This window comes from Corvus kubaryi, unplaced genomic scaffold (assembly GCF_017639235.1).
Source record: "Corvus kubaryi isolate FWS band 111438036 unplaced genomic scaffold, C.kubaryi_AGA036_p1.0 37397, whole genome shotgun sequence".
Taxonomy (NCBI): Eukaryota; Metazoa; Chordata; class Aves; order Passeriformes; family Corvidae; genus Corvus; species Corvus kubaryi.
Window position 1 is genome coordinate 5281161 of NW_024581136.1, and position 20720 is coordinate 5301880.

The window sequence follows — 20720 nt, forward strand, 5'->3', positions numbered from 1 at the left end:
CTCTTAAGTATCATAGTGTCTTTCCCATCTCCCTGTTTCTGTGTACATACAGACTTGCATGTGTGCTCATGTGTGTCTCATAATAAAGTTAATCTTATTGCAGTATAAGTAAAACGCTGAAAGAGGAGGTAACAATGCAGGGAAGCAGACATGTTGTATCAAAATCGCATGTGTCTGTGGGTTGGAGTCCAAAGCCAGCAATCCTGGTATATTTTGGAAACTTTCAGTCTTGAAATTGAGTGAGCACACCCAGATACTACCTGAACTTCCACTTCACTGACTTCATATGAGGAAAGAGGGGCAGATGGAGATGAATTCTTATACCCAAACTAAAACTTCTTGCAGTAGTCTCTATAACTGTGTAGAGGTAAACTGTAACAGCAAAGAAAAGAGAAATACATAAAAGGCACAATGTTTTGTTCTGAAGCCTCAGCCACTCTTCAGGAAGGAGACGTATCACTTTATATAATACTTTACAAATCTGTGCTTCCTTCAAAACATGGGAGATCCTGCTTCAGTGCTGCCTTTGTGCCAGAAAAGTCTCTCTGAGTAAGGGCTCCTTCACTTCATAGCAGAGTTCCTAGGGCTGAAAGCTCAGCTCAGTGTCTGTGACTGGGTGCCCTTCCAGCCAGCTCCCTTCTCTGCCTGGTACTCAGCCCCCCTCAGCTAGGCCGGAGGATCCCATCTGTGCCAAAGGATTTCCCTGCATCTGGAGTAGCAGAATAAAAGCCAGTTTCAGACAGCTGAGAGCACGCAAGAGCATGTGAGGTAGTCCCATACTTTAGGAGATCATTTCAGCAACCCCTTAAAACAGGCCTGTGCCCAGTAAGGGTCACCCTTTAAGTCTTTAGTGTAAATTGCAGTGCATACTCTTCTTGTGTGTGCTTCAGCAGAATGCTGGGCTCACAACACCTGATCCAGCAGAACCAGGAGCAGGACAGTCCCTTCTGCTTATCTTTGCCTGCCCCAGATTTTGCAGGCTGCCCATTGCAACCTGCCAACACACAAGGGTGGCAACCTAGGGGTGACAGCTTTCCAACCTCTTCCTCAGGTACTTACATCAGCTGGCAGAAATTCTTCAGAGATGGCAAGAGGGCTAGATATTTAGAAGTGGTGTTTATTTTTCTGGAATAGCATATGCAGCCAGCTGCATGTTCTCTTCATCAAAAAATGTTGTGATCTGAATACCCTTAAGCCACTCTCCTGTGTCTCTTGTCCCTCTTGATCAACTTTAAAAAAAAAAAGAACACTCTGACACTTCATGGTGTGCTCTTACAAGCACGGTCTTGTTTGTAAGCGCATAGTGGGAGTATGGGATGGCTTTGAGAAGAGCTCTCTGTTCCAGCAAGTTTATATTTGAAGGTGAATGTAATGAATGGGATCAGCCTGTTTCTCACTTGCAGCGCCTGAGCCTCAGGCTGAGACACGCAGTGCAGGGAGGCAGATTTGTGTCCAGCTGTGCTCCAACACCACAGCTTTAAAGCCCTTCTCTCGGACTCTCTCTCGCTCCAGGTCATTGGTAAGAGAACCTGCATGTGAGGTTTTTCTTGTTTCCCATCTAAAATCTACTGACTGTAGCTGTGGTCACAGTCTGACTTAGGAAGAGAGCTATGCTGGCTTCACACACAAGGGACTACAAGTGAAAAAATATCAGCAATGCCAGAGTAGACAGGAACAGATGAGCTGAAGACTCATCATGCACCCAGAAACACCTGAGGGAAGCAAAGCCAGGCTCAGGCAGCTCCAAAGCCCTGCACTCTGCACTCCTGTCACCTCCCCTTGCAGCTGGGCTGCCTGGGCCCTACTGGTTTTCCACAGGGTGTGACAGAGGGACACCCCTCCACCCTGCACACTCCCCACCCACTGTGACAGCACCTCCTCACTCCTTTGTCTCACCCCAGTGCAGCTGTTGGATGGGACGGCAGTGTCCCCAGGAGATACCGTCAGTCTGGCCAGGAAGTTCCAGGTGCAGAGGGGAATGGGAGCACCACATCTCTGAACAACTTCAATGAGCCATGATGGCTCAAAATTGCCATTTTAATTCTTGCCCAGCAAAGTAAAGCTTGCACAGAATACATTGCTGAAAATAACTCTTTTTTCCTCCACTCTTTCCAATATCTTTTTTTCTTCCAGTTTTGCTTGGTTTGGTTTTTTTTTTTAAACTGGTTTTAGTGTCCAGCAAGAACACTAGAGGAGCAGAGAAGGTGGGGATTTTTCTCACTGTTCAAGGGGACTGAGCAGCCCCAAACCTCTCAACTCCAGTTTTTCATTACTGCCCTGCCTTCCTCCTGGGGATCGACTCAGCAGCATTGTTTGGGTTATGTGCTGGATATAGACTTAGTTCTCCTCCATTCTGCTGTTCCTTTAACTCCATTAAATTTCCACTGGGTATTTGAAAACAACATTATATATGTATATACACACATACACACAGACACATGAAACAGAGCTCTTTAAAAGAGTTTACATCCTGGGAGGAAGCCAGCATTGATTTCTTTAAATTCAAGTAACTCCTGACTTCTGAAGGAGTTCATGTGTCTGAGAAGCAGCAGTGGAAATTTGTCTTTCAGTGCTTCTGCTTATCATTTATCAAGGTTCTGGAGTACATTCACATCTTTGTAAGGGCCTGAAGAAGCTTCACTAACGAGCCTTTTTCCCATTAGCAGATCTGTGAAATTGTCTGAGAGACTGACATATGGGACTACAGACAGATGTACCACATTCATTGGTCCTTGCTTCCCAGCTCCCCAGCTGCAGCACTCAGCTCCAATGCAGCATCACTGCTGCTAAAGCCTTGGCATTTTATCCAATTGCTCACTTGTCACAACGCAGAATGAGTCTATGAAGCACTAATATTTTTAAGCAAACACAGGAGCTCCCACGACTAAGGAGGGATCTGGCACAGATGAGACATGACAGTTTGGGTGATGGCCTGAGTGGTGAGAAGCTCAGGTAATGCACACACGTGAACCTGCAAACGTGCTGTTAATGTCCGAGGAAAAAAGGCTGCTGCCATAAATCACCTTGTCTGTGAAAATATTCTGAAATGACAGCATCAGCCTCTATATTTGAGAGATAAACTATCCAGTTCCTCTAGCCTCCCTCAAACTTTATCACAGACACAAAGAAAAAGGAAAGATAACAAAAAGAAATCTATCTGAGAAGCCATTTATTTTTATCAGCCTGGACCTCTGGGACACAGTTCATGCAATTTCACCTCTGTACCATTCCCCTTCTTGGAGTCATCACACTTAGGCAGTAAAATGTCTAATTTTAGTAATTGTCAAAAAATTGGCAACTCCTGTATTTCTGAAAGAGTTGAATATGGTGTTAGACTAAGCCACAATCTGGCACCCAGGTCAGGTTGGGGTTTTTTTCAAGAATTGCTTAAAGGCAGCCCCCAGAGATGGAGCACAGATACATGACTTTAACTAACTAGCACTGGAAGAAATATATTCAAAATGCATGAGGTAGTTGACAAACTTCCAGGACAGAAATGTCCTTTGCTCTTTGCATTGAGAACAAAAAGGCAGGAACACAACAAGGACATTTATATACAGTGGGTGACTGAAAGGTTGGATTTACCTTTACTTGGTTCTACTACTGCCTTTAACTGTCAGAGTTTCAGAGGAGGTGGATCCTTGTCCTGTTTTCCCAAACATCTGGGGCTCATGACTAAGAACTCTGCATGCTGTGTTGAGCAGCACGGTGGTTTTCAATGCTCAACACCAAAATCTTCCCAGGGCAACCTCTGGCCACCACTTCTGCTTCCACCTGTCAGGAAAGTACCAGCCCTGCAGAAACTTCTGCAAACAAACTCTCTCAAACAGCAGCAGCCACAAGTGAGCATATTATAAATGGTAAAGGAGCACTGAACAGTTCTTTTCTAACCAGAAAAAGGCTGCTGTCAAGTGATTTAATTTCCCTGCTAAATTGTATAGTAAAAAAGAAATTGCATGTAAAGACCACGTGACTGGGAACGAAAAGCCTCTCGTTGAAAGCTTTCATTTGCCCTTTATCACACTGTTTTGCTTCATATTCTATAAATAGCTCATGTGCACTGTTTTTCCTTTTGGCGTCATAACTATGAACTGGTTCCTCACTGGCTTTGCAGAGTCTGAAGAAAATCTCTGGAGAATGCTGTAAGCATATTTGATAGAAGCTCACAAGTGGATTAATTTCAAAACAAGATTCAGTTGGCATATTTAAATATATATAATAATCAGAGCTGTTTGTAATAGATTCATCTCATTCTGCAGCAGAAATCAGGAATTGGAGTAGCTTGGTTTCTGCAATCTGATTTTAGTTACAGTTAGGCTGCAATTTATTTTTAGTAACAAACTGTTTCCCCGAGACAGATTTGGCTGCTCATTAGCATTGGGAGTCTTCTCTACAAAAAATATATTGTGAAATTTCCTTTTAGCTTTGACTAGGCCCACCCATTGAAACATAAACTCCATTCTGCAAAGACAGAGAAGATTTGATCATCCATCTTGTCACTGACAGATGATAAAGATTCTGAAAAATAAATTGTCCCTCTTCCCTAAATTTTTTACTTAGTATCATCACACAGTTTCCCCTTAAAAAGGCAGGGAAATCTGTTAATCTGCATTATGAGCTTAATGAAAAGCAGCATAATTGAAAAATTGTTGTAATGAAAGAGAGTAAAATACCAGTTGTGTTGGATTTGTGATTTTATACCACTCGACTACTTCATCAAAACATTGGCTAGGGGAATCCTCCACAGTGACTCCTCTAGATGGGTTAATTGGCAGGTTGGGATCCAAATCATTGCCTTCACCAACTGATCTTTCCAGAGTGAGTTTAATCTGCTTTGCTTCCCATTTCACCACTGGTGTCAGCCCACGCTTCTGCAGTAGCAGCCTGGTTTTACTTATTAATCAGCATTTTCCAAACCATTTTTTCTGCTACACCCATCCAGGTAACGTCCAGGCACACGGACTCCTAACACTCCGATTTCCAGCATCAGAAATGCCAGCTTTGGTCAGGCCAAGGGCTCCTTTAGCCTCCCTGCAGCAGGAGGAGAGCTTTTAGCCAGCCAAGGCCATGGTGTTTCATGGTTATGAACGCCTGTTCTCCAGATGTGCTTAGCTGGGCTTATTAAGGGTTACCCACAGCAAGCAGATTTACTTCAGCTCACCCCTGTGGATGATGAACATACCTCCCCTGCAGCACACCACACATCAGGAGATGGTGATCCTGACACAGAGCAACCTCTCAGAGTCATGGTCCTGCAAAGCACAGCTCCCTGCTGCACCCCACATCCTGGGGTGAAAGTAAACTTGCTGCTGCAAAATATTTGCTTTACTAAAGATGAACTCTACCGGCTGCTTAAAGGAGCAAATTCAAAAACTGGCAATGCCAGAGTTCAGATGTGCCAAATGGCAGGTTTGGTGCTCTGTGGGTTTGGGGATTTTTAATTCTTTAGATCCTTTAGCCATTATTAACGAGGTGTCATGTTAGAAATTTGGTTCATTTAAATTATTTTCAAAGTAGACAAGCTATTGGAGTGGACTGCAATCTATGCCTGCCTAAAGCTTCAAGCATTACGATGTCCTGACAGTTCAAATGTTACACAGAACTTGTAAAATTCAAAGAACATTTCTTTTACCTTCTCTGAATTACCAAGGGATGTGGTATATTTCCATACAATTTTCGAGAAAAATAAATCTTTTCCCTAAGAACACTGTTTATTTTCATTATGTCAACTAGTATTTTCATACCTGATAACAAGAAATAAACCCCACTTTACTTCAAAAGTATGAATACAATCTTAGCAGTTAATTGTCATGGCATTACAAAAATACCACTGAAATGGGTATGAAAATTGCTCAGAGCAATTGGTAGAGCCTTTTCATTAGCCACGGAGTGCAACAACTCCAATTCATACATGTTTACACAGAGCTTTCACATATATGGCTATGCTTGATTTTGGAAATTATGTCAACTGGAAAAACATCATTTCCTGATGTAAAGGACACAGACTTCACAGATTTTTCACTGAAATCACAGCAGTTGATTCAAAATTCTTAACCTCTTCTTGTAACTAACCTTGACCGTTTGACCCTGAGAGGTTTCACAGATAATTGCCTCTTTGAGGGAGGGGTCTGAAAACGGTGGATTTCAAAGAAAAACAGAGATCATTTTATGTTTGTCATTAGTGTACATGTAGGCAGCGGCAACCTTCTGCTTTGGATTTCCCTTGTTTCAGTTGCCTTCATCCCAAGTGCGCTGTTATTTGAGCAGGAATGTGGGTGCTTAGCGCGCCGGTGATGGTATCTGTACAGCACCACAAACGGCCCCGCATTCTTGGCATATTTGGTGGCCTGCATCAGCCCCGCTTGGAACAAAAGCTCTTGTTTTGGACACATCACTGCAGACTGTTGCCTGATCCAAACTGTCTGCTTCCTTCTGAACTTCTAAACAGAAACGACAGATCAGTTTGTAGTTTTTAACAGATCTAGCCTCAGAAAACATATCTGACACTGCCTTAATAGGAGCTGCCTTTTGCATCCAGGTTTGTTTTTAATTTACAGCACATTCTCCACCCAAAAGACAAAGACAATTTAGAATTAACTCTAGCTATGTGAGGATTTTACTTGAAACAAAATTCAAATATGTGCAATGAACACACATGAAAGTGCTATTTGAAGGACCATTGCAAACGCTAATTAGGAAGCTGCATTCAGGACTGCACACAGCAGTTTCACTGGCATGTCTGGATATTCAGTATGGCCTCTCTGTGAAGAGCCCTAGCATCTCCTGCAAAGAAACAGCATCTCTGTCTCCCCATCCACAAGCTGCAGTGGGGTAAAGGTCAGCTCCCAGGATTCCTTGTCACAGGCAAAAGGGAACAAAAAGGTGAAAACCCCAGATGCAGGGCTGGCTACTTTCCCTACTTGCTAGGCAGACAGTTTTGGTAGGAATAGAGAGTAGCAGTTCTATTTTGAGCAGTAAATGAATAAATTTAATCCTCAACTATCAAGGCAAAGCATTCCTTCTCAGGAGAAAAAAACTCTGAAGAAATTGGATAGGGATATTGAAAGGACTTTTGGTCCGTCCCAGGTCCCAAAGTAAGAACAACTATCTCCATGTCCTTTCTGAGAGGTATTTCACTAACCTGCCCTTACCATCATCACATATTTCATAATCACCCAAGCAATCTTTTCCAGTACTTTCTATCCTTGATTTGGATAGTTGTTGTTTTGGGTTTTTTCCCTTTTTTTTAATGCCTTCTTTGAATCTCTTCTGCTGTAATTTAGTTTTATTAATTCCTGTTCCATCTTCTGCAGGGATAGGACTCTCTGTAAGTATCATACTGCTCTTCTTTACAGCAGCCTTTTCTGTATTTGAAGACTTTTGTAATTTTTCTTGTCTTTTTTTCCCTACACAATCCAAATTGTTTCAGTCTGCCTTCTGGGTTTGTTTCCTAGTTGTTTGACCATTCCTACTTTGGAACCTCTCCAATCAGCCCACATCATTCTCAAATCTACCAATCATCTTGGGATGTCCTCTTGGGAAATTATTACCACATATGAAACCACGTTTTCCCAGCCAGGTTTTAAAATGACGTCTATTAAGCTGAGGGTTGTGTCTTTAGTGCACAGTTAACTTGAGTTATTTGCACTTGAGTTAATATGTCCCCAGTCAGCCTCATGTCAGAGTCCCAGGAACAGAGAAGTGAAAGGAATCACAGGAAATCATCTCATTCATATCCCACCTCTGAGGCACAATCAAGTACCATATATCTACACTCTTTTTGATATATTCCAGCAGCAAAGTCATCATGACCTCCCTGGGCCATCTTCACATGAGAAATCCTAAATCCCCATTTACCCCTTTCTAAATCCCCAAATACCCCTTTACCCACAAGTGCCTCTGTCAGTTGTGTGCCCACCTTACCACATAAAACCAGCAAAATTTGCCTTCAAGCATGTCAGGTGGGACTGTGTCCTAACTTGTCTTTGCAATAAGGTTCCGCCAAATCTACTACGCACAAGTACATAGTGGCATCATGATAGTTGTTTATCACATTGGCAAGGACAAGAAAGATTTTTAAAGTATCATCTAATGCTTTGTGCCATTATTCATTTTTAATACTGAATAAGTATTAAGTTTCTCTAACTTCTCCATGGCTTCCTCCCTCTCAGCTACCCTTGCATTTTCAAACAGAGGTAATGCATTTGTCTTCTTGACATCATCAGGAGACCCCACATTTCTTAGAGAGAATGGCAGATAAGTAAGCATTTGCAAATTTTTCACATTACAGGATATTGTATCAAGTCCTGCTGACTTGCATAATCTTTCTTATCTATCAAGTACACCTGACCTGTTCCTTTTTAGTCCTGTTTTTATTCAAATGAACTGGTTTAAGCGTCTGGTCATAATTCACCTTTTCTGTGGTGGTTGAAAGGAGAAAGACATCAAATAGATGACCTATTATTTGCTCATTTCCATATTAAGAAATAAACTTCTACTTTCATCCAATTTGGTTACTTAAGTATTTTTTTACTATTCTTCCTTCTTCAGCAGTTGCAGTTCACTTTAAGCCTGAGCTTTCTGACTCTCTCTTATGTGTCCCTGAAATCTGTCACACCAGTCCCCTGTGAGGAGAAACACACCTTTGCCATCTTTTTCTGCCCCATTCAGAGTGATAAGCCACGCTCACATCTCCCCCTGCCCTCTCTCTGGGACTGTCAGCCGAGAGCAGCTGCAAGCTGCCCCTGGCATGGCACACAGAGATTGGGTTACTGCACGGAATAGCCGCGTTAGCAGCTGGCAAACCGTGCTGGCTCCAGCCTGGCCTGGCTGAGCAGGCAAGACACTCGGTTCAGTGCAAACAGCACCATCCCCACCTGAAAGGCTTCTGCATTCCTAATAGAACTTGCACCTCACAACTCCTGCATGGCCAAGGCAAGAGAGCACCATGAGAGACATAAGTAAATGCTTCCCTTCAACTCTGCTGGAATGAAACAAAAGCAACAGGTGACACAGCAGAAACAGAGGCCTCGCTGCCTGCTCGCATTTGAGGTCCAGGAGGAACAAAAAGGGTAACAAAGTTTGACTTGATTTGGTTGCTCCTTCTCTGCTTTCACACAAGATCCTGTGTCACAGAGGGTGCACAGGAATGCTCTGAGCCCACAGAATATCTTCAATCCACCTCTTAATGAGACGAAAGGTTTCAGGGAAACTCAGACGAAACATGACAAGGCATAGTAATACAGCCAGAAGGACCCTATTGATCTGCTTTACAAATGGAAAATACTTAGAAGCTAATGTAAATAGGAACAAGCTGCAAGAAATGTTCTATAACCTTAAATTAACTACCTAAGAGCATGGCACGCATCTTGCTGGTAGTTTTGCACTTCACTTAGCTCCTACAGTCATACAATCCTAGCAGCTTCAGTGGGAAGGAAAATGAAATCCTCCAATCCTTAGGGAAAAGTCACAGTTCATCTCTAGAAAGCATGAAGCTGCAAATCTGAAAAGACGCCAAAGTTGACAGTTAACTGCCACATACTACTGAAGTCTATTTTTCCGCCTTCTTCTTAAACTCTTTCTTCCATTCCCAGGCCAGACTCGAGTTTGGAAGTCAGTGAATGAATTCCACAAGTACTACAGTTTGTACTTTCCCCAACATCTCAAAAGCAGAGGTATCAGATTTCACAGCCCTGTGAGGAAGCTGGCACGGCTTCAAAGCACTTCTGAAACATCTCTCACTTTATCCTGAGGAGACAATGGCCTCTCCACAGGGACCTGCAGCAGGCCTTCCCTCCAAGAGCTGATTGTGACACAGTCCCAGCTCCTGCAAAGTAACACCCACATATCGGGAATTTCGCGACCTTGTGCCAAGGCAGAACTCACTTGAAAAGTCTGAACCAAATCAAACAGCATTTGCCATCTCAACATTTTTTAAAGACGTCTTGGGCCTGTCATGACTCAAAAATGGGTTGTATTCAAGTCCTATGTTGGCTTCAATGTGCTAGTCCTGGTGGAAAGCAAGTGCTTTTGGCAAGTTCTTTTAGTTACCAAAAATAGTTCTGTACTACATTATCAAAACGACATAATCTTTATTTTTTCTCTTGACTGCAGTTAAATTTTAAAGAGACAAATGGATCAATTCCAGAATTTATAAAGACAGGTCTCATAAAACCTTCCTATCCTGAATTACTTCAGAGACAGCCATTTTTGAAAGACATAATTTTCTCCTTTCTCCTTTGGTATTAAGAAAAGTCAACTTTCCTAGTTCCCTGCATAGATAAAACATGCAGGATTTTGTATATTTTTGCCAATCCATTTACAATCAAAACCTTTCACTCCATCTCAGAAAAGGTTGCAAACATCAACTCCATAGAGGCAAGGGCATGCCAGAGAAATGGATTTTTACTAGGAATAGCAAAATGAAATAAGAAATAGGAATATAAAAAAAAATACAAATAGATACATAAAAGATAAATAGATATAAATATATCAAGATCAGCAAAACTAAGTAAATACTGCACTGAGAATACCCTTCTAAGCTCCAGGTCAATGGAAAATTTTAATTTATAACTGTATCATGTGCAACAGAGCTGCTGCAATTCTAAACATGACAACTGGGTGATATATGGCATTTCCCATGTTCTTATATGTCCTAGTATTTCAGTTATTAAATGACAATCTGAGAAACAGTAACACAGAGACAACTGACAATAAAGCTGGTGAAAGGATTAGTCAAAATTTGTCAAAGTGTGATGGAAACTATGGGAAGAACAAAGCATGAGCTGCATTGGTGCTTAGAAAAAAACAAAACTCAAACCACTTGAGAATTTGAATCGAGGTCAAAATGAAACACTAGACACACTCATGAGGCAAGATGGCATATATTTGGATGATCCTCAATATAAAAGCTTTCTAAGGGAAAGGGAAAGGCCAGCTGAAAGCACAGCAGTCAAGTGCTCCATCATCCCTTCTCCCTCTTCAGAACCTACTGGAACAAACTCTGTACAGGCAAGAAACATTCCCAGCATTTCTGCTCAGCCATGAAATGCTAAAGAGCAAGGAGAAACAACTGCCAAGTTTCCAAGTTTTCCAGGAAAAAGAACTTACCCTGATTACTTAATCCCCTTTCATCCTGTTAATCTGGTGCTCTGCCTCTGCACTAGTTCAGTCCAGCCCCTGGGTGACAAACTGTACACAGGGCTTTGCTGCTGCACTGTCCTCACAGCACTGCCTCACCTGAGTGATCCATGGACAAAAATCAAGGGAAAAGACTTTTCAGCTAAATTTGCTGAAAAGCTGGCTCCATAAGCCTGTGCTGGCTTTTCTCTGTGGGGATGGCAAGGTTTGAGTACTGAGGAATCAATCCTGTTGTTCCCATCCACAATTGACATAACTGTATTACCAACTTCAGGTAGGTTATGGAAGTGTTGAATCTGCCTTTCAGAGCCTCAGCCCTTAAGCCACTTAAGAGGAATGAGCCGTTCTTAGGTGATGCTACTAAATTTGGGAATCTCCCACCAATACTGAATGCTAAGCTGGTGAGCCCAACATCCAGTCCATCTCTTTCTACTTCCTTTCCAATAATGTCATCATGAAACCTTTATTTTTTTCTAACTTTCAATGCTGAATGATGCTAAGCTACCCAAACACTGTAAAGTCAAGAATCAGATGCATGTTCCTTGAGGCGGAACAGTCACAAAATTCAAAGGCAAAATGAAAGAAGAATGGTTGAAGATACAGTTTGTTTTCTCTAATGAGTCCTCAAAAACAGCAATGGGGGAAGCAAGATTTTAAAAAGTAATTATTTTGAGATAACATTTTAAAAGCAAAAAAAGTAGAATTTGAAAACATAGCACATAATAAAGATCAGCCACAAGACATAGTACATGGCATAGTACACAAGCCATGGCTGTGGTTTCGACTTATTTAAACTAAGTATGCTGTCTCTTTTCCAACGTAGGCTCTATGAGCCCATATATTGTTGAGTAAACTTTTTCCCATGAAACCATTCCCACTCCAGTTCAGAGATAGGCATTATGGTCAAGCCATGTTTCTAACAATAATGTTTGGTTTGGCAAGTTGTAGTGTGGTTATCTTGGCAAACAGATGCTTTAGCCTCTGCCATTTATTTAGTCCCAGTACATTCCAAATTATTTTGATGAAACTTCAAGTGTGATATGAAGGGAAAGTCATAGCTAGTAAATCACCTGGAAAGATCCATAAAGGACAGGTCTTGATGGCCTCGCTCTGCCAAAGAAACAACCCTGGGTTGCTGATCTGTTACAAATTGGAAATGCTTACAGTAAAAGCAGGGGTTCTTTTTATTGCAAGAAGTCAAGGAAATATATACAGCACAAAGAATAGTAATATGACCCTCCAGCAATGCTCACCCTAGAACAGAAGGTTCATAACTCTGAAGAGCAGTCAGCACTTAAGTTCATAAAGTTCTCACAGCATTCCCTCTCTCTCTCCTTGTAAATTGCTATTTATGTTCATCCACATGTATGTGCACAGACACACACTTTTAAATATGTGGATTATTAAATTAAAGGCAAGAGTTCACATCAAGCAGAAGGAGAAGAGAGTTGTTTTTTTATCAGCACTATCTCACTTCAACAGAACAAAACAGAAAAACCACTGCAAATGGCAATAAAATAAAAAGAAGACATTTAAGTCCTCAAATGATGCATGAGAGTTCATGCAAACATGCTTTCCTTGTGGTGTTCTTGATAGGTTTGCTGTTCTTTAACAGTGCTGGAACAATTGCAATGCTTTTCCTTCAAATACAACTTTTTTTTCAAATAATTTACAGTATTTGTAAATTATGTAAATCACTTTCTATAGACCTGAATACCTTAAGAAGTTAGTTTCAGAAGTAGCAGCAAATGGCTTGGTTCTCAGAAATGTGCCATAACCTCAGAGCCCAATGTAAAAGACAGCATCTGTCAGTGCCTTGCACTTGTGGAAATCAGGTCAAATCCAAAAGCTGCAAATAAAGATACTTTCTATGTCTGTCACATTTAAGTAATTTCCAATGATTTTACAAAAAAATCTCACTTCCCTTAAAAACAATAAATAGAAAAAACTCATAGTGCTTAGTTCCGATTTCTATTCACACAGTTCTTCCCCACAAATGTTCAGATTCACCTCTCCACCTTTAACCTGTCCTCAATAAGAAACACAGACATTAAATCCTGACTTTCCATCTTCCCCCAGCCCAAACGTTGACTGCTCAGGAGTTAAGAATAGCAGCAGTAAGCTGATAGAAAACTGGGAAAAGGAGAACATTTGAAAATTAATGCTTGGATTCACAGCATTATCAGGGTAGGCTGACTGACAGCTAATCTTACATACATCTATAGGAAATTTCATTATTTAATTTCTTTCACGGCACATGGAACAGGAAGTATTACACAATGACTACAGTTAAATGTAAATATATGGCCTCTTAATTTCACAGACATTCTTCAGATATCATCTAAACAGGTAGGCAGATTTATATGTATTTGTCTTTCCCAGAATAGCCATCCCTCAAACCAAACAGCAATAGAAGAGGATTACCTAATTTCCTGAGCAGTCTGCTACAGCAGCAAGAACCACACACAGACCTCTCTCACATGGACAGAGGTCCAAGTGAGCTTTCACCTGCAGGAAAGCAACTCCAAATTTACCTTGGTCCAACAGAAACTGTTGAACTGTAGCCCATCTCACAGGGGTGGGCTATTGAGTCCTGGGTGAATATTCAACATCCTCTGAAACACAAACAGTTCAACATTTCCTCCAATGGATGAATGTCCAGCTTTAAATGCACCCCATAGGACATGTGCATCTGAACAGAAATGAAACCACACATTGAACCCCACACAAAACCATCACTTCCTGTAATTCACTAATGAATAAATACCTGCTAAATACAGATGTTAAGGCTGTTGTGGGATAAAAATAGAACTGAGTTTTCAAGAGCAGTTAGTGACTTTTAGTTAAGCTGCAGTCAGTGCTGTTGGAGCATTTACTGGTTTTACACATATACATTCATACACACAGACTTTCTCAGACAGTCACTCTGATGCTTTCCCCATTTCCTCTTTCCTTATCTTCTACAATTTCACCTAATTCTCTTTTTCCTTCTTTTTCTCTTGAATCAGAACACACCTACACCACAGTGTATTTAAGGGCCTTCAAGAAAGAAGAAACAAACACAGATAATTTGCACTACTCTCTGCACAGAGAAACAAACTGCTATGGGCACTGTCTTTTCCTTCCAGCACATCAGTTTTGTTCAACAAGCTGCACTCCAGCAAAGAACTAAAAAAAACCACATCTTAAAAACAAATTAATTAGCTTCCTACAAATTAAATTTTTCCTTTCTGTACTCCTAAAGCTTTTATCACGATTTCCTCTTTTACTCTTAACAATAAAATTGATTAAAGACAAATTACATTTCTGTAGGCATTTTGCTAAAGCTTTTGATAGAGTCCATTCCGGATGCATTATCCGATCCGATAGATCCTGCTTGGGAAGCTGCCACGGACTCCAGACAGCGTTTGAAGTGCAGTTATGCAATGGATGCCACAATGCCCGAGCAGGCAAATTATCGGGCCTTTACAAGGGAGCCTTTGGTAGATGAGCCATTCACACAGCTCCGACCTGGGCTCTGTGCACAGGAGCTGCAGCACTCCGGGCACGGCGCGGCTCAGGGGTGTGCTCACAAGCTGCTGCACAGCGACCGCAGAAGTGGTCATTGGGAGTTAGTTCAAAACGCTTCACAAGAATGCTTTGATGCTATCCAGAACAGTGCTACTGGCCAGTAGCTAAACTATAATTATGCTGGCTGGATCAGAAAGTCAGGGTTGAGTTGCAAGAATTCCCTTCTTGGCTCACCCGTTCCAGACCTTGATCAAGGCCAATGTACTTTTGGGAAAGTTCAGATCCAGTGAAAATGTAAGCCTACAGCAGAAAACCTCCTGGGTTCAGTTTTTGTTTTAAAATCTAGGTCAAGTCATTCTCATAGCAGTGGCAGACTTTCCATGCAGGTGGGGATACTCTGTACACAAGAAGGTACTAACAAAGAAATGTTTCCAAAAATCTAACCGTGTTAGAAAAAAACCAAATTATCATCAATTTATTATAAGCTTTGTCTCTGGCCTGACTACCTGCCATCTGTGATGGGGATTTTGTTATGCAGTGAAACAAGAGCAAGATAGCTTTAAACAATTGCCTCGAGCACACAAGCCCTGTGTTTATTCCTAGGATCATATTCATAAATTATAAAACTGAAGGAGGACCACTTTGACTGTGTGGACTGCAGGAAATTACTTCATCATGACGTGTTCTGACTGCTCTGCGACCAGCCTAATTCCCACTTGTTTTGTTCAGGTACATAACCACCGTGCACCCGAACAGTGGCACTGAACTCGATGTGTCAGGGATGAGTGATCAATAGCACTGAGATTTCCCACTAAGCTGGGCTGGGTGCAGCCACTGCCTGGGCCTGGCAGAGCTGTGGCATCGCCCTTGCAAACACTGGTGCTCCAGGGGCAGGGCCACGGGCAGGGGCAGGACAGCACTGACCGCTGCCTGAGCCCTCCTCTGAGGTCATTTCTGCTCAGCAGACTCCAGGTAAGGCCAGGCAGGACAGAACCATGTGATCAAGGTTAAATTCTGCATGCAAGCTCCACTTGGATCACACCATTTCCATGGGCAAAGATCGCAGTTGTGGACTTTGTTAGGCTTTTCCCAATCCTTGTCATTTGTTTTTACGTCACTGCATCCCTCCATAACCACATGTCCAAGCTTGAGCCTAGCACCCAGCTTTCAGCTCCTTCAAATTCTGCTGGTGGGAGAGGGTGAGATCTATTCCCTGCTCTCTAAACTGGCTCTAAAACAGGGGATCAACAATAATTACAACCTCCAATGTGCTTATTTGCTGTGTGCCTCAGGACATTGGTTTATGGAAGCCTGTGCTCTCACACCAACCCCATTATCAGACAAAAATCTTGGCAGGGAATCACGAATTTTTCCCTTCACCGCCAAAGAATCCTTATGATATTGAACTTCCTTTAAGCAGCCTCATTTTAAGTCTCACCGTTTAAACAAAACACAATACAAAACAATACACTAATATCTTAGGGACTGCTTCATATGGTAAAGAGTTATGTTGTTAATTCAGACCCCTCTCAGAAATTAATGTGCTTTTTTCCTGTCTTAGGAAGTCAGGGTACCTTATTGTGTTTGTCTATTTGAGTTCACTCTGCCATACATTACCCTGATTAATTCTGGCAGTGACAAAGCTGGAGAAGTAATTTAAAATCATGATCATACAGAAGCATTGCATTTTCCTGCAGCAAAATTGGCACTCCTGTTTAACTCTCCTGACCTTTCATTTCCTGTGAAGGAGCACAGGAGGTAAAACCTGTTTCTGAAGACACTGCCTTAAGAGTTCTCACAAGCTTGTTTTTGAGTTATTTTCCCTCATAGCAAATGAAAATGCATTCAATATTACACCTAGAGAGACCACAGTACTGCAGTGAAACCAAACAGCTAACTACAGGTGGAATTAGACTGAAACACCAAGGCTATTCAACCAAGGACAGTCAATCTAAATTTATCATTGTCAACCTTAGAAAACAGAGAAGAAACCATGGAATGTAAATGTTAGGGATGAGAAATCTGACTTGCTTTCTGGGTAAAGTTTGCTTTGAATAAGTATGTGGAAATACTGAAAACAACAAAATATGCAAAGATGACAAAGGGAGAATTTAAGTACATTGGACTTGTAATTTGTTTCCTTTGAGTTTCACTTCTTGTTTCCTTCTCATTATAGCTACTGAAATATTTTTAGGGAATAGTTATAATATAATGACAGTTATCTATATCAATTGCAAGTCATAGATGGCTTAACTCCTCTTTTTAAGAATTAGCCTTAACATTTTCAGACTAAGCACGTACTTCCTGTAACCTCCCAAAATAACATTTGGCAATCACTGGAGCTAGAAGAGCTGCTGCTTGCTGGAAAGTGGCACTTGCAATGTCTACACAAAGAAATATAAATTTACTAGACAGCACCTATCTGAATGTCTGTTATGATATAATCAGTCATTGATTCTTCTGACAAGCTTCTGAAAGTCACTTCTACTCTGCACACACACAAACCTAATAAGCAACAAAAGAACCTCAAGAAAACAAAGAAAAAACACCTCAAAAAGCCATTAAATTCTTACAGGTTTGAGCACAGCTCTTCTCAAAAAAATCTCATCTATTGGGCATCAATTTATAGTACCGTTATATATGCCAAAAATCCTGCTTAAATAACAAGGCTGTTAAGCAAATGGACTGACAAACGCACATCACAGTTATGACATTATTTGCTTAGCAAGGATATGTGATTATTTTACAGTGATGGAAGTTTCATTAGGAAACACTTCCACTGCACAGCCAGACAGCAAGGTGTGTAACACATACTGTGGGAAAGAGACTCTGATCTGCACACCAAGTACATTTGGGATCCCATCAAAAAGAAAGTCACATGTTCTCTGGGGCGCTGGTCTTCTGGTTTCTTGTTTCTCTTATTCTAAAACCAGGATAAGTTTAGTAGGATGCTATCTCACACTGGAAAGTTCTGCCTTTTGAGTAATGTTATTACCTGTGTAACCATGTTCTAAATTGTGTTTATTTAATGATGTTTAAAAAAAACCTAAACAAACAGTGAATTCACTTTTTATTTCAAGTGAAATCATTCCACGTATCTAGTCAGGAACAAAATTACTCAAGCAGGTAAAACTCTCCCAGTATTCTATCAGGCCTTCATTTCCAGCTGAAGATACCATAGAAGACAAAATCTTTTGAAACCAAAATAATTATTTTATGTGGAAAAATAATCTTATTTCCCCCTCTTTTACCCTCCTCCCTCCCCACCCAAATTTATGCTATAAGCCCATTTACTCACAGTAAAACTGAAGAGGCTGTCGTTTCAGGACTCATTGCCTACTACGGCAATTTCAAGTTAAGGATTTCACACTTTCCCCTGTTCTTGGGTCATTTAAGTCCAAGTCAGTTCTGCTCACAGGATGTCTCCAGAAAGTTCTGCTGGTTTGTTGTTTCACTAAGGCAGCACTGTCCCCAAAGTCAGCATATGGCAGTCAAAGAACATTCAGGTGCTAAAAGTGCTTCACAGAAAAGAGGAAAGCAAAGGAAAAGTTCAGAAAGGCACGAGGAGCTCAATGGTAAGGTGAAGAGGTGAGGAGCTCAACAATAAGTTCCCTCCTTGAAGCATCCAAGGGAAGAGGTAGTAGGAGGAAGAAAACTTGCTGACTGTGACAATAAAGGAGACTTCTGTTTTGACAGGGAGAAGAGCATCATATCTTCAAGGAAGCTTTGAAGATCTGCATTTCATAGAGCTCCAGTGCTCACAATGAGACTGCTGGAATAACAAACACAGGCTCCCCAAAGCACTTTTAATTTAAGGATGCACTTGCTCTAAGTTTCTGTGTTTTGTTTATAGGCTTTGTTTAGTAGAGATCACTTTGATGAACCTTTAGCGGGCATTGAACTGGTCTTCCTTAATAGCAGCAGCCTCCTGAGTCAGGGATGAGTGTGACTTCCACTAATAGATTACAAAGAAGGGGTTTGAGAACTGCAGACCGGGCTTGAACTGCTTATCTTCTGGTGAGAACACCTTAGCTAACTGTGCAACAGTTAGAAAGAAACTCAGGAGTGGAAGGGACTAAACACAAAACAAAACTTTCCAGCGAGTTTTCTGACTGGTCGAGATGGCATTGAAAAGAACAGGGGAAGCACTGAGGTGGACACTGAAATCTGGGGGGACAAAAAGGCCTGGACAGTACTACTGCTCTGCAAGAACACAGTTTACCTAGCTTCCTTACCAGCACTTGTTACCCAACACTACAGGAGTTAAGTACTTCTTACTCATTACTTAATCCTCTTAACACCTTGATGAAGGTAAAAATCAGTTTTGTTTTGCATACACAAAACAAATGCAATAATACCAAATGATTTATTCACATTCATATAATGCTTTGGAAGAGGCAAAACTAAACAGCTCGCTCACGTCTCATTGTTAGCTCTAATTTTAAAAATAACACAGCAAGCAGAAGTCTCTTGATCTTTCACATCCATGTGTCATGTTCACGCCCTTCTCCTTATCTTTCACCTCAGATGACAACCCTCAGGATTACCCACATGACTGGGAGACTGGTGATGAGCCAACAGATTACCAGGCCACTTCACACAGCCTAACAGGGAATAAATCCAGGCAAATTGCCTCCTGGCAGATTTAGGAAACAGAATTTCAGTTTACCTTTCCCTGATCCCGCTGAGGTGGCACCGACGTGTGGCTGAACGAGACGGACGCTCTTCACCAGCGGGCTGTGTTCCCACAGTCATGGGCACGCTGTGAAGAGGCTGAAATTAATGCAAAACATGCTACTAATAAGGGCAGGCTGTCAGAACGAGCCACATCACTGCCAGGTAGCTGAGGAAAGCCAGACCTTGTGGGAAAAGGGCGGCTGGGCAGGACGGCAGTGACTGCTGAGGAGGGCCAAGCACCCAGAGCCAGTGCACAGGCCTTGCGGCTGCCTGGGAGGAACGATAACCAAACCCACTTACTGAAACCACAGGAGTGCCTGAAGACACCAATTTAGTGAGAAGACAACAGTTTTTCTCTGAAGTTAGTCACTTAAAGGACAAATAATGACTTTTTGGCCCTGCATGGGCTCAAATGCATATTTTGGACTGAGACCACAACCACGGGAACTGGAATTTACCTTATTTCCATCAGCCTTTTAAAAACAAAGCCAACCTGGCCTTGACTTCAAAAGATACAGCCTGAGGAAGAAACAGTGACACATTTGCCTTGCACCCAACCCAGCTCAGCTGACTGTAGAATCAGGATGCGCCAGAAATTCGGGGTTTGTTTTGCTCTCAAACTCCTGCCTTCATCAAATTTCCAAACAGTTTAAAGAAAAATGAACTGCTGTTTTAAATTCACAAGCTGAAGGTGAAACAGTAAATTGATAGATAGTAAAGATTATCATTTCTTCTTTCAGTTCATCTTCAAAAAGGTGGAAAAACAAAGCACTACCACTGCAATGACGAAACCAAGCAGGACAGTAGCCATGTCCACAATAACCCGAGGAGAAAACCCCTGACCTTTCAGCTTTATTGTACTTTATTGACAGTAAATAATTCACAACAAACCTGACATTTTATTCAATCTAACTAATAGTTGGTTATTACAATTAAAAAAAAAAAAAACCAAACAAACAAGATGAGGAGAGACAAGAGCTCTCATTCCCAGTCCAAGAGGGGGCCCTGGGAAAAGCCCCATGTGCAGCAGGAGGGACTTTCTCCCTGCTGACATTTCAGAAGGGTTCAGCCATGACATCCAACAGCCAAATGGTGCCAGACTGATTCTTAAATCAAAAAAAAAAGAAGTGTAAAAGAAAGGCACAGATTGTGACAGCCATATAAAATATAATGCAATGCCACAAGCCTTTGGATGGACAGACAGGAGCAGAGCTGTAAGGCACAACTTTTCCTCTTCAAAAATTACTGGTAAAAATACCAAAGACATTATCTGGTGGTTTTCATCAATTCTGTACCAGCATTGCTGCTTTAATGGTTTTTCCTTGCAAGATTCTTTCCCCTACAAACACTGTAAGCAAGTTCTCCAGTCAGGTCATTTTCCTCTAAATAACCAG

The 20720-nt window shown here is 41.5% G+C and overlaps 1 long non-coding RNA gene across 1 annotated transcript in view; it reads right to left on the reverse strand.

Moving 5' to 3' along the window:
* LOC121671298 overlaps nucleotides 1-20720 on the reverse strand; it is a 253252-nt gene that overhangs the window by 231430 nt on the left and 1102 nt on the right. Inside the window, exons 2-3 of the long non-coding RNA XR_006018470.1 lie at nucleotides 19319-19411; nucleotides 17948-18167 (exon numbers count right to left, since the gene is read on the reverse strand). This is a non-coding gene — a long non-coding RNA (uncharacterized LOC121671298). The remainder of the gene's footprint in view (nucleotides 1-17947; nucleotides 18168-19318; nucleotides 19412-20720) is intronic.